Genomic DNA, 12,709 nt, shown 5'->3' on the forward strand with positions numbered 1-12,709 from the left:
ATTATTTGGAAAAGCTAGATGGCAACAAGCAGAAATGACCCAGAAGGAATGGCTTCAAGTCTGCTTGACCCCAAAGTATATGTTCTTTCTTGGGGTGCCAGGGTGGCTCAGTGGTTGAGTATCCAACTTTTGACTGCAGCTCAGGTCATGATCCCAGGGTCATGGGATTGAGCCCCATATCAGGCTGAACATGGAGCCTGCTTAAGATTCTCTCTCTCCTTCCCCCCTGCATCTCCCCTGCTCTCTCTTAAAACAAAACAAAATATGTGTTCTTTATGCTATTCTTTGTTTCCTTTTAAATAGAAGACCATATTTTGAAACATGAAGTGAAGTGATGATGGAAGGGTTCTGTCCAAAAGATACCAAAACATCTGACAGATTGCTAACATCATCAAGTTAGTCTATTGGCTTAATGGTTTATTCTACAAAAATCAGCTGTTTGTGAGTTTACTGATCAGTTCTGGACCTTTCAGGGGGGCTAGGTGAATGGAGAATGCAAAAGTTAATCTGTGTAGCAGGATCAGAAAGGTTACAAGACTCCCCACATTGAACTGGTTATTCAGCCTCAGACCCTCTCCTCTCACATGGCAAGTGGCCTTCCTGACCCCATCCTTTTTCATCCAAAGAGTCTAAAGCTTTGAATTTTCTCCGTGTGTCCCCTTTACCTCTGATTTGTCCCAGTATGGCGGAAAAAAGTTGGTCAAACTCCCAAAGCTTTTGGCCTTCTTTGTTTCCTATCCACTGAGTCTACTTTCTCTCACATCTCCATCTTGGTATGTCTACCTCTGGCCTGGTAATCTTGCTCCTACCTCTGATTTCTCCCCTTGCCTGGCAGTTGGGTGTTATGTATTTTTGACCTTGAAGAGTAGCCAGATCCAGTTAATCCAACCATAGGAGTGTAGCACACAAGACTCAAGGCACCTGACTTTAGTTGGACTGATCTGAACTGGTCATAGCATGAGTCTTGGTAAATTCTTTAACTTCTGTGGCTCATGATTACATTTTCCTTTATTCTTCATGGAGTTGTGGGAATAGCGTAATGGTGCTTATAAAATAATTAATTGAAAATGCTCATGAGAGCACCTGGGTGGCTCAGTCAGTTAAGTGATCAACTTCAGCTCAGGTCATGATCTCATGGTTTGTGGGTTCAAGCCCTGCATCAGGCTCTGTGCTGACAGAGTGGAGCCTGCTTGGAATTCTCCCTCTCCCTCTCTCTCTCTCTCTCTCCCACTTTTACTTTCTATCTATCTCTCTCAAAATAAATAAACTTAAAAAAAATTTAAAAATTAAAAAAAGAAAACGTTCATGAATTCAAGGTTGTATATTAATAACATTTTAAACCAAGTTTCTATTAATTTATATCTAAAAATAATCACACAGGTATAATATAGAAACAGTTTTCACATAAAAAATCAATTATGAAACCCAAAATGAATCAAAGTGGAAGCAATGTAGAAAATGATAACCATTAAGGTGAAATAATGAATAATTTATTTAATTTTTTAATAACACTTTTATTTGTATCTCTCTCCAGAATTTTTCATAAAATAGTGTAGTTTAGGTATAGTAAAATATACTCTTTTTAGTACAAAGTTCTATGAGTTATGTCAAATGCATAGTCACATAACTACCACCATATTAAAAATATTTAACAGTTTTGTCATACCAAAATACTTTCTGTGCCTCTTGGTAGTTAGATTCTACCCTCAGCCCCAGCCCCTTATAATCAGTGACAGCCAATATAAAATATTTGGATTCCCTAACCATTTGCAGATTTGCATCTGGCCCTTTTCATGCTGTCCTTGGGAACTGGGGTTAGAGTTTCCAGTACAAGAAAATACTGATATTCTGGTGATTGCTATTGCTATAAGTACTAAATCCTTTTATATAACTCAGGAATCTTGTGCCCTCTGCCAGGATCCATGAAAACAGGGCAGGTTAACTTTTTTATTTGCAAATATGATAAAATTTCAGGCCATTTATATGATTCCTGACTAGCTTATTTATTCCTTTCCAATATATATATGTCTTTTTTTTTTCTTGCCTTATTGCATTGGCTAGGAATTCTAGTATGATGTTGTAAAGGATTTGTAGGAAGGGCACCTTTGAATTGTTCCCAATCTTGAGGAAGGCAGGATATCCAGTTTCCCACTCTTAAGTATGACATAAGGTAGTAGTTTTTGGTAGATGCCTGGTGTCCATTATAGATGTTCCTTTTTATTTTTTGTTTGCTCAGTTTTTGCTGAAGATATCCCACTTTTTCTATATACAAACTCTGGAAGAGTTGTAAAAGTGGTTATTATTTCTTTCTCAAAATTTGGTAGAACTTACCATGAAGTCATCTGGACCCAGAATTTTCTTTTTTGAAAAGCAAATTAGAAATTTAATATCTTTTAAAGATACAGGACTAGTCAGGTTATTGATTTCTTCTTGAAGGGTCTCTTTAGGATGCTTAAGGTCACTGGTTGATAGTTACAACATCTCTGTCATGTTTAAGTGTGATTATGTTGATTGTTTTTTCTCTTAATAGTGTGTTATTTTTATTTCTTGCTTTGTGTGTCTTGCAATTTTTGGTTGAAAGCTGTACATCTTATGCAGAACAGTGCAAACTGAGGTAAATAATGTTCATGCCTGATAATGGGCATGTCTTTTATTTTTGCTAGGTCTTTAGTGTGTGGGAAGTTGTTCAAAACAGTAGCGCTGGGTTTGGATTATTTTCTTGTTGTGGTTACAAGCTATACCACAAGCTTCAACTTCTAGCATTACCTTGTGTTTAGGGTAGGGAGTGGTTTGCCAGAAGATTTTTCTTAATGTCTTCTTCACTCTCAGATTTAAGTCTTCCCTTTATGCCTGTCCCTCACAAAGGACTCTCTCCATACTTTTGAGGACTGATTACTTGTTTCTTGAGTTTGCTAGTCTGGTTTTGGGAGTGGAATGGAGATGTGTTTTGTTGTTCTGTTTCAGTCCCAGTCTAAGATAGGTGCTCCATCCTGTGTCTTAGAGGTGGGGCCTTCTCAGTGATTCTTCTCATCCAGAAGTTGGCAATCTCTAATGATCTGAGTCTAGATATATTTCTGCCCTTTCCCAAAGGGTTTTTCTGTTCCTTTTCTCACCTGCAATGTGTCTTCATCTGTACCATGAGAGTAACAAGGTTTAAAGCCATTCCTCCAATGGGATAAGGCTTTTATTCTGTAGAAGACAAAGAAGAGGATATGAACAGATCTTCATGCCTTCATTTCAGTGGATGCTCTTTCCTTCTCGAAGTCTGTACCATAAGGGATGCTTCTTCATACTCATTCTGTGTCCAGTTTTCCATACACACTCAGTGAGGTCTGTGAGAAGGCCCTGCAGGTGGGTGTGAATTTCTTGATCTCTGTTGCTCTCAGCAGTTCTAGTTTTCCCTCTAAACTTTGTGCCATGTACTCTCACACTTGACTTTTAAGTGTTCATTAACAATTTTAGCAAAATTTTTAATTTTCCAGAAATGGTAGAGTGGGAGGTGTCATTATGGAAGTTGACATTTGCCACAACAAGGCCTGAATGACTCAGTGCACGGAGCCCAAGAGCCAGGACACCTACCTGAGACTGTTGGTCAAGTTGTCTGGGTTTCTGGTCAGATGAACCAACTCTACCGTTAGCTAAGGTATGCTGAAGAAGTTGTTCCAGAATCGTACCAACTGACCACCTCTGTCCCTTTCCTGGATGATTTGTAAGATGAAGCTATCTGGCCAGGAAGACGAAACAGCTGTGGTGGTAGGGACTATAACTGTGTGTGTCAGGAGGTGCCCAAACTAAAGGTGGACATGGTCCAGGTAAGCAGCCATGCCCAGAGCTGCATCCTCAAAGCTGGGGGCAGGATCCTTACCTTTGACCAGTTGGCCCTGGACTTCCCCAAGGGCTGTGGCACCATCTCACTCTCTGGTCCATGCAAGAGCCGAGAGGTATACAGGTATTTCAGTAAGGTCCCAGGAACTCTGTGCAGCCACACCAAATCCTACATGCAATTCAAGGGCCAGAAGTTGGAGTGGGCCAGAGGCTTCAAGGCCAGCCTTGGCTACAAAAACTAACCCCCATTCCACTTTGTTATTGAAAAGATTTTGGATGCTGAATTAAAAAAACAAATTTAGCCAAATTTTTCTTACACGCTTGTATACTATTTGGTGTTTGCGGCAGCCAGGCAGGTGCTCTTCTTGGAGGCATCTTTGTATGCATTTCTTTATTTTTTTTTAATGCTTATTTTTGAGAGAGACAGAGAGACAGAGTGTGAGTGGGCAAGAGATAGAGACAGAGGGAAGTACAGAATCTGAAGCAGGCTCCAGGCTCTGAGCTGTCAGCACAGAGCCTGACGTGGGGCTCTGACTCACAAACTATGAGATCATGACTTGAGCCGAAGTTGGAAGCTTCACCAACTAAGCCACCTAGGAGCCCCCTTTGTTTGCATTTCTTACATTAACTATTTGTTCTGAGACCACAGGTGTGTGATAGATTTAATAAAAAAGTTGAAATTTTGTAAATTATCTAGTCCCTTTTTTTTGGTCATAAGTATGGAGTGATGTTCTTTCCTGTTTCCTACATCCCATAGTGAAGCCAGAAAACCTCTTTCTTGACTTATACAAAAATTTATGTCTAGGTGTTCAAACCATCTATAAGCAAATCTTATTTTATAAACCAAATGTCAGTTAGGTCATTTTGGACCTTAAGTAAAAGAAAATCCAATCCAAAATACACAAACCAAAAAGTTTGTATTATCTCATTTGGAGAGATACAAGGTTTAGTTAAATCAAGTCAACAATTTTGTTAGGTTTCTAGGTTCTTTCTCTTTTCCACTCTGTTATCCTTAGGACATTGTTGTGAGTCATTTGGAGTCCTTTCTGAGTAACTTCCTCCAGTGTTCCAAGTGAGCTACCAAAGTGCTGGACATCACATCACAGAGGTAAAAACCAAGAAGCCACACATAAAAATATAAGTAAAATCAATGGGCTATTTATATATGTATTTTTAAAAAGTAAGCTTCATGCCCGTCATGGAGCCCAATGCAAAGCTTGATCACACGACCCTTAGATGAAGACCTGAGCTGAGATCAAGAGTCAGACGTTTAACTGACTGAGCCACCCAGTGCCCCTACATCATTATTTTTTAAGAGAAAGGAAAATATCTCAAGAGGATTCCTACCAAATTTACCAAATGTCTTATTGAACACGTGCCCATTGCTCAATTGTTGCTAGAATAAGAATGAAAATACCCTATTTGATTTAACCTCAAGAGTTGGCTCTGGCCTGGAAAGGGAACAAATGCCTCTGAAGCACTTGGTCTTCTCTGATGTTGAAAACAATCAAGATTCTATTAGCAAAGAAGAATATGGGTGAGGGGCTGTGACTAGTAGTGCCTGTCAGAGTTCATGAGGCAGAAAGAGGACAAGTTTGCAGTCAGGTGTATCTAGGTTCAAGTCCTAGATTTGTGTTTAGGAAACTACAAAGGGGAACCAAGTTTATGAATGCTAAACATTTAACGATTTCTCTCTTTCCTTCATTAAATCATGTTCCTTGGCATTCATTTCAATATTATAGCTCAGAAAGGGGCCATAGATAATGCCATTTCAGGAATGTAGAGGAGATAATTAAATATGGTAGATACTCAGAACATAGTAGTTATTGTTATCCCACAAATAAATTGTCATAATATATTTAGCTAATGGCTTCTTATAAAATAAAGGCTCCTTATTGCAGCTGTACATTCTACTTTGAGAGAAGATAGAGAAGCGTTTTATAGCTCAAATGCAGAGTGAGAGGCCTCTGGTTGATCTCCCGTTCTGTGATAACAAGGGACAGGGTCATATGGCTGAAACGGTCCTTTAAGGCTTTCGCATTACAGAGGAGGGTCCTGTATTCCTCTTGATTCAAGTGAACCATTGCTGTGAGGTATACAGGGCCAAAGAGGGACAATGGAAGTAAGAGAGAGCTTGAGGAAACAGTGCTTGTCTTTTTGTTCACAGCTATGGGACTCTACAATGACGAAGAAAAGTAAGAGCACTGGACAGGAAAAAAACAGTTTAGATAAGTTTAGGAAGACTCTTATTTTTCTTTTACCATAACATAAAGATAAGGCACTGTTCAGGTTAAAGAGCAGTGCATCTAGAAGAGAATTTTAAAAAATGAGCCTTTTTGTATAACACTCATCAGTGAAGTTATTTTACTTCAGTTTTAAAAAAAATTTATGCCTAGCCTTCTTAATCTCTCAGCATATTTATTTCCCCAAAACCCTTGATCATATTAGTTCCTATTAGTTCCTAGAGTAGTCTTTCCAAATTGGAGGTGTTATATACATTCTGTAAAAATAAGATGGACCTCCACCCATAATTTGATTTCAGTGTAAGAGACATACCAAGAACATATGAAAATATAGGGTTAGGTTCCCAAGAACGTCTGCTCACAACATTTTTATCAATCTATCAACACATAACTTTGTTTTATGTGTGTGTCTGTTTAAAGACATCTTATTCAATATATGTTGTTGATTCACTAACAGTGAACTCACAGAACATCACTATAACTCATGCTCTAACACATGCGCTGTAAGACTTCTTAAGTTTTGCCAAAAAACTTCACATAGATTGCTATCTCACTTTTGCTTCATTTTTATTTTCTTAATTACCAGAGAAGCAGGAAATCTTTCTGTGTGGCTATTTGCCATTTGTTTTCCTTTTGCTGTGAATTGTCTGTTCAGATCATTTACTTGCTTTTCTTTTTGATGACCCTTTCCCCATTAATCTATAGATTTTTAAAATGTGCATTTTGTATACTAATATTTTCTTGAGTGTACCTTCTATATTGTCTTCTAATACTGTGTCTTTACATTTAGTGTAGATGGCCTTTGTTATACAGAAAATTTGAATTGCTTTCATGAGGTACATTTTGTGTTTTATTTAAGAAATTCTTCTATACAACAAAGTCATAAAGATATGTCTCTCTATATAGATACTCTCCACATTGTCTTCTCATAATTTTAAAGTTTTGCATTTCATAGGCCTTTAATCAACACAGAATTCATTTTTATATATAAAGTCTGTAGGAATTTGTTTTTTTAAGGATATAGTCAGTTTTTTCTGCCTCACTTCTTAGATAGACCTTTCTTTCTCTACTATTTATTCTGCCACAGTCAGGCACTCTACCCCTTCCCCCCACCAGGGGCACGTATGCCAAGTTCTCTGTATGTGTATGTCTGGTTGGGGTTTTCTGTTCTGTTCCATTAGTCCATCTATTTAACCTCAAACAAATATCACATTGTTTAAAGACTAAAGCTTCATAATCAATCTTAATATGTGGGAAGGCAAGATGTTCCTCTCCTTATTCTTATTTTTTGAAATTGTCTTTGTTCTTCCACAGGAATTTTAGGGTTACTTTGTCAAATTCAATGAAAAGCCCTGTTAGGATTTGAGTAAGAATGGCAATACATTTATAGACTACTTAGAGAAAAATTGTAATTCAATTTTTCAGTACAACACTGAGTATTTTCATCTATTAACATTCTATATGTTTTCATTTATTTATTTTATGTCCATTTTTTAAAGTAGGCTCCATGCCAAGCATGGAGTCTAACATGGGGCTTGAACTCATAACCCTGAAATCAAGATCTGAGCCGAGATCAAGAGTTGGATGCTCAACTGACTGAGCCACCCAGGTGCCCCTGTCCTGAAATATATTTTTATATTATTTATTAAGATATTGTACATCTTTTGTTATCTTTATTACTGGTCTTATATCTTTCTGCTGCCATTGTGAATGAGATCTTTAATTACATTTTCTAAATGGTTGTTTATTAGGGATAGTGAAACGATTATATTTATATATTGCTTCTCCAGACAGCAACTTTGATGGACTCTCATTAATTTTAAATCACTTATAGATTATTTCAATTTTATATGTAGATAATCACATTATTGGCTAATATTGACCATACTGTTCTGCTCACTCATTGAGTTCTTCTCTCTTTCTCTCTCTCTCTCTCTCTCTCTCTCTCTCTCATTTTTTTTTTTTTTGTTTTTGTTTCTGGAATTCTATCCTGAATAGAAGCAGTAAAAGTGAGCATCTTTGACTTCTCCCTGCATTTAAAGGTAAAACTAATATAATGCTATGTGTCAATTACATCTCAATTTAAAAAATAAGGCTTCTAATGTTTCATTTTTAGTGCGATACTTGCTTTGGATTGTTGGACGGTATCTACATCAGGTTAAGGAAATTTCTTTTTGTTCCATATTTACTACATCTTTTTATCTTCCTTTTATCTTCCTCCTTTCTTCTCTTTGCTCTTACTCTTCCTCGTTTGCTTTTGTAAAAGAGTAATAAATACTAAATTTTACCAAAAGTTTGTGCATCTATGTTTATAACTATGTTTAGCATAAATTTTTTTCTCATAGTCTATTGTCCTTGTGGAATTTTATTTTTATTCATTTTTGTGTGTGCCTTGTGGAATTTTCTTTTATATAAATCTTTTTAAAAATATTTATTCATTTTTGAGAGACAGAGAGAGCATGAGTGGAGGAGGAGCAGAAAGAGAGGGGGACACAGAATCACAGCAGGCTCCAGAGTCTGAGCTGTCAGCACAGAACCTAATGTGGAGCTTGAATTCATGAACCATGAGATCATGACCTGAGCTGAAGTCAGGTGCTTAACTGACTGAGCCACCCAGGTGGCTCTGTGGAATTTTAATAGCACTGTTTTGCTAGCTTCATAAAAGGAACTGGGGAGCGACTCCCATTTGCAGTCACTAGAACTCTTGTGTAATATAGGAGTTATAGGTTCTTTGAATGCTGGGCAGTATCTGATCCAATACCTTTTATATATATTAGGTCAATATGCATCTAATAAATCTAATATTAATATTTATTAAATTATTATTTATAATTACATTAATAAGCTATGTTAATATAAAATTATATGTAATTCAATTAATATATTAATAATATAACTTAACATGAAAAGTAAATGAATATATTTCATATGTTACATGAATAGAATTTAATATTTAATATTTTCTTCTTACCTCACAGTTGAGGCAGCGACTGTATTCCAGTTACTCCAATAATTGCCCTACTTTTCTCTTTTGGAACCTTTTGAGCTTATCCTCATTCTCTGGGAAATAAGAATCTCCAGGCGATCTCAGTGCGTTGAGAAACATAGCCCTAGCCTTCTGACGGATTCTTGGGGAAACTTTCTCTGTGCCTTCTCCTGTCTCTTCAATGCTCACTGAGGTGAAATGCCTCACTGCCTTCCTGTGATGTTAGGATCTTATTTCAAACATTGAGATAAATGGGGCTCTACATGAAAACAAGCTTTTGTACTTTTCCAACGGACTCCAACCCATTCCTAGAGTGGTCTCTTAAAAAACCTTATGCATATCTCAAATTCAAGGGAGGTTAGTTCTGGTTTTAATAAAGCACTGTCGAGCAACATCATGAGCCATTAATCCATGCTAAAATCAGAAAGTCGAGGAGACATCACAGGGTCAGTCACATACCATTTGAGGGCTCCTTGCAGATGTTTTTGGGCCACCATCGGCTTTCAACGGAACAGGCTGCATGGTCAAGGCCAGTTCTTCCCTTCCCTTTGTGAGATTTGGAACTAACCATGACGTACATCTCTGACCTTCGGTGCCCTTTCTTCTAGCTGGAGGCCTGAGAATTCCTTTTATGTTCTAGCTGTGAAGCCAACACGGACAGCACGATCTCAAAATCCCAACACTGAATCTTCTTTTTATCAATTTGGGAATCATGGGCTTAATGAGGCCATTGAAAAGGAAAGGCACTTATTTGATTCTTCATTTTGATTTCTGAGCTTTATTTTCCCTTCACTTTCACCTTTATTCCCTGAAATCGGTATTGCCTAGAAATTCTTCCTGCCACAATTATGTTGCTTTCCCAGAAACTCTGGAGCGTTCCCAGCCCACACTCAGGCCCCTGCATGCCACCATTCTTACTCACAGCTCCTGCGGGTTTTTCCAAGACAGAGAAGATTCAAAACACACTCTTTGAGGCAAAATGGCCCCAGGAAGAGATTCATGCTAACATAACAGAGTCTGACAAGGAGTATAGCTTATTCTGACCCCTCTCCCATATCAGGATACATATTTGAGAAGAATTGCCAAGTATTAAGTAAAAAAAGCGCACAACTTCATTCTTGTGGTTTTTGTACCCCATTTCAGACAGGCTTGGACAAATTCTACTAATTCTATTGTAAGTGATGGCTCTGAAAACATTTCCAGCAACTTGAAGGGGAAAGGAGACAGGCAGGGAGGAAGGCAGTGTAAGATAAGCCTGATTGGCTCCAGTGGGGCCACCCAATCTGCTGTGGGAAACTGCCGCCACTCACCCTCAAACTTTTTGAAAATTTGCTCCTATGGAGGGAGAGATTGGTGGCAGTGAGGGGACACACAGTGCAGGAGAAAGAAGGCGTATCCCTTTCTGCACGGGGAGGTTGGATTGATTCTGCAGTCCTGTGTGGAACAGCTGTTGTGTGTAGAGATGAGCAAGGACCACCTGCTGGCTGAACCTAAGGATAGGACCTGGCATGAGTGGTTGTGCGGGTACCAGGGTCGACTGAAACAGACCAAAGATTGTCAGTTTTTGGTGTTCAAAGTAAAGTCTGGGGCTGGAAATATGATGAACTTTAAACATTAAGCCCAAAGCAGATCACAAAGAGTAAAACGAAGCGCTGGAAGAAGAGTGAACAACTGGGCTCAGAACAGAGGTAGGAGGTGAGGCCTAGGAAAATCTTTCGAAAAATGCCTTTTAAGGAGGCATCACAATAACCCCTTGCAGGGCCCAGCCTGGTCAGAGAAGTGAATCATAAAGTTTCATCTTCAAGAATGGACATACTGAAGAGGAGAAAACCACATAAAGAGGTAAATAAATGTACACTGTATCATGGCTGTAAACATGTCTATAATCTCTGTAATGCTAAAGTAAAAAATAGAGGAGCCTTAGGGGGTCTGCTGTGAGGTCAGTGCATGGGAAGTTTTGCAGAAGAGGCCATGATTCAGCAGGAGTGATGCTGGCAGATAAAGAGAACAGCATGTGCAAAGATACAGAAGCATGACCCAACATGGTGTGGAAGGAGCCATAACAGTGAGATCATTCTGGAGGGGAGGGAGGAGGGGTAAGGGTGAGACTCAAGACTGGGAAAGAGGATCTATGGGCCGGCATAATGAACGAGGGCCTCAAATTCCATGCTAAGGAGTTGGGTCTGTTTAGTTTTCATTAGAGGGTATGGAGCCACGGCTGTGTGTTATCACCAGGGCTGTGTAACTTTATCAGTTTTGAGTTTGTGAAGGATGCATTCCTGGAGGGAGCTGCTGTAGCACAGAATACTCATCTGGGCTACAAAAATGAAAGGACTCGACCAGTTAGAAATCTATTGCCATGATTCATGTCAAGGCTAAAAGCAGGAACCAAAGCAGTGGCAGGGGGGGCTTGGATGGGGCTTGGGAAATAGATCCCAGATACAATTAAAACTCCATCATGAGTTAGAGATAAGAGGTGAGGTAAAGGTATGAATCAAAGATGACCAGCTCAAATCCCATCCACCCTTCTCTTAACATCTCTAGCTTTCCATTGCACCTTCCATATAATACACATGGATCACAAAAGCCCTCCTCCTCTTGCTGTCTCCCACTAACCTTTCCAAATTCACATCCTACCACTCTCTTCATGCTCATTGTGCTTCAGCCCCACTGGGCACATCAAACACTCCAAATATGCTCCTTTTCCAGGACCTTTGCACATGCCTGTTCCATCTGCCTGTACAGTTCTTTGCCCAGATACTTTCATGGCCACCATTCTGATTTCTTTCAGGTCTTGGATCAAATATCAATTTATCAGACAGGACGTCAAAACCCACTCTGTCTGAAATAGAACCTCCTTTGTATCCGTATCATTTTTTTTATATGTTTAATCATGCTTGACTTTCCCACGGGACACTTAGTCACCCCTTTTTTCCAAGAGGTTTTGACTCGTCTGTGGTAACTGGTAATCTCGAATGTTAGTGGCTAAACACGGCAAAATGTGTCTTGCTCATGCAGTGTGTCCACTGCAGGCCAGCAAGAGGCTCTACCTGTGGTATTCACTCAGGGTCTCAGAGGGACAAGGCCTCATTTAACATGCTGTGTCCACAATTACTGCAGCAGTGGGAAGCGAGTGTGATCATTTGTACGTGGGCTCTTAAAGGTTCTGCCGGCAGGTGACACAAGTAATTTCTGTGTCTGTGTCATTGGCCACAACAAGCCACATGACCACGCCTAGCTTTCAAAGGGTCAGGGTGAAGTGATGTTACCATGTGCACAGCAGCCAGCGGCCAGCAGTATTGCTGAACAGCACTAAGTTAGGACTGTGATGGCAGACACATTGTAGAATTATTCATTGTCAATCTCCATTCTCCACAGGATGAGCATGATTGCAATGTCTTTGTCTTGTCCCCTGTTGTTTAGGGGCATACAGTAAGCACTTAATAAATATTTGTTGAATGATTCAACACACATCTAAAATCTTCCTCTAGACAGAAATTCCTTGAGGGCACACGTGGTGCCCATTTATCTTTTTATCTCCATTCTTCTGGACTACTAAACATTTATTAAACATAATCTCAGTGGGAAAAAAAAACACAACAACCATGCCTAGTTTTTCAGAACTCAACAATAAAATATATATATATATATATAT

General features: G+C 39.0%; 2 pseudogenes; both read left to right on the forward strand.

The window, feature by feature from the left end:
- The window catches only part of LOC115305134, a 1,542-nt pseudogene extending 673 nt beyond the window's left edge, over positions 1-869 (forward strand).
- A 2,638-nt stretch (positions 870-3,507) lies between these two features.
- Positions 3,508-4,067, forward strand: LOC115304761 (annotated as a pseudogene).
- The last annotated feature ends 8,642 nt before the right edge of the window (positions 4,068-12,709 follow it).

The sequence above is a fragment of the Suricata suricatta genome, chromosome 10 (assembly GCF_006229205.1).
Source record: "Suricata suricatta isolate VVHF042 chromosome 10, meerkat_22Aug2017_6uvM2_HiC, whole genome shotgun sequence".
Classification (NCBI taxonomy): domain Eukaryota; kingdom Metazoa; phylum Chordata; class Mammalia; order Carnivora; family Herpestidae; genus Suricata; species Suricata suricatta.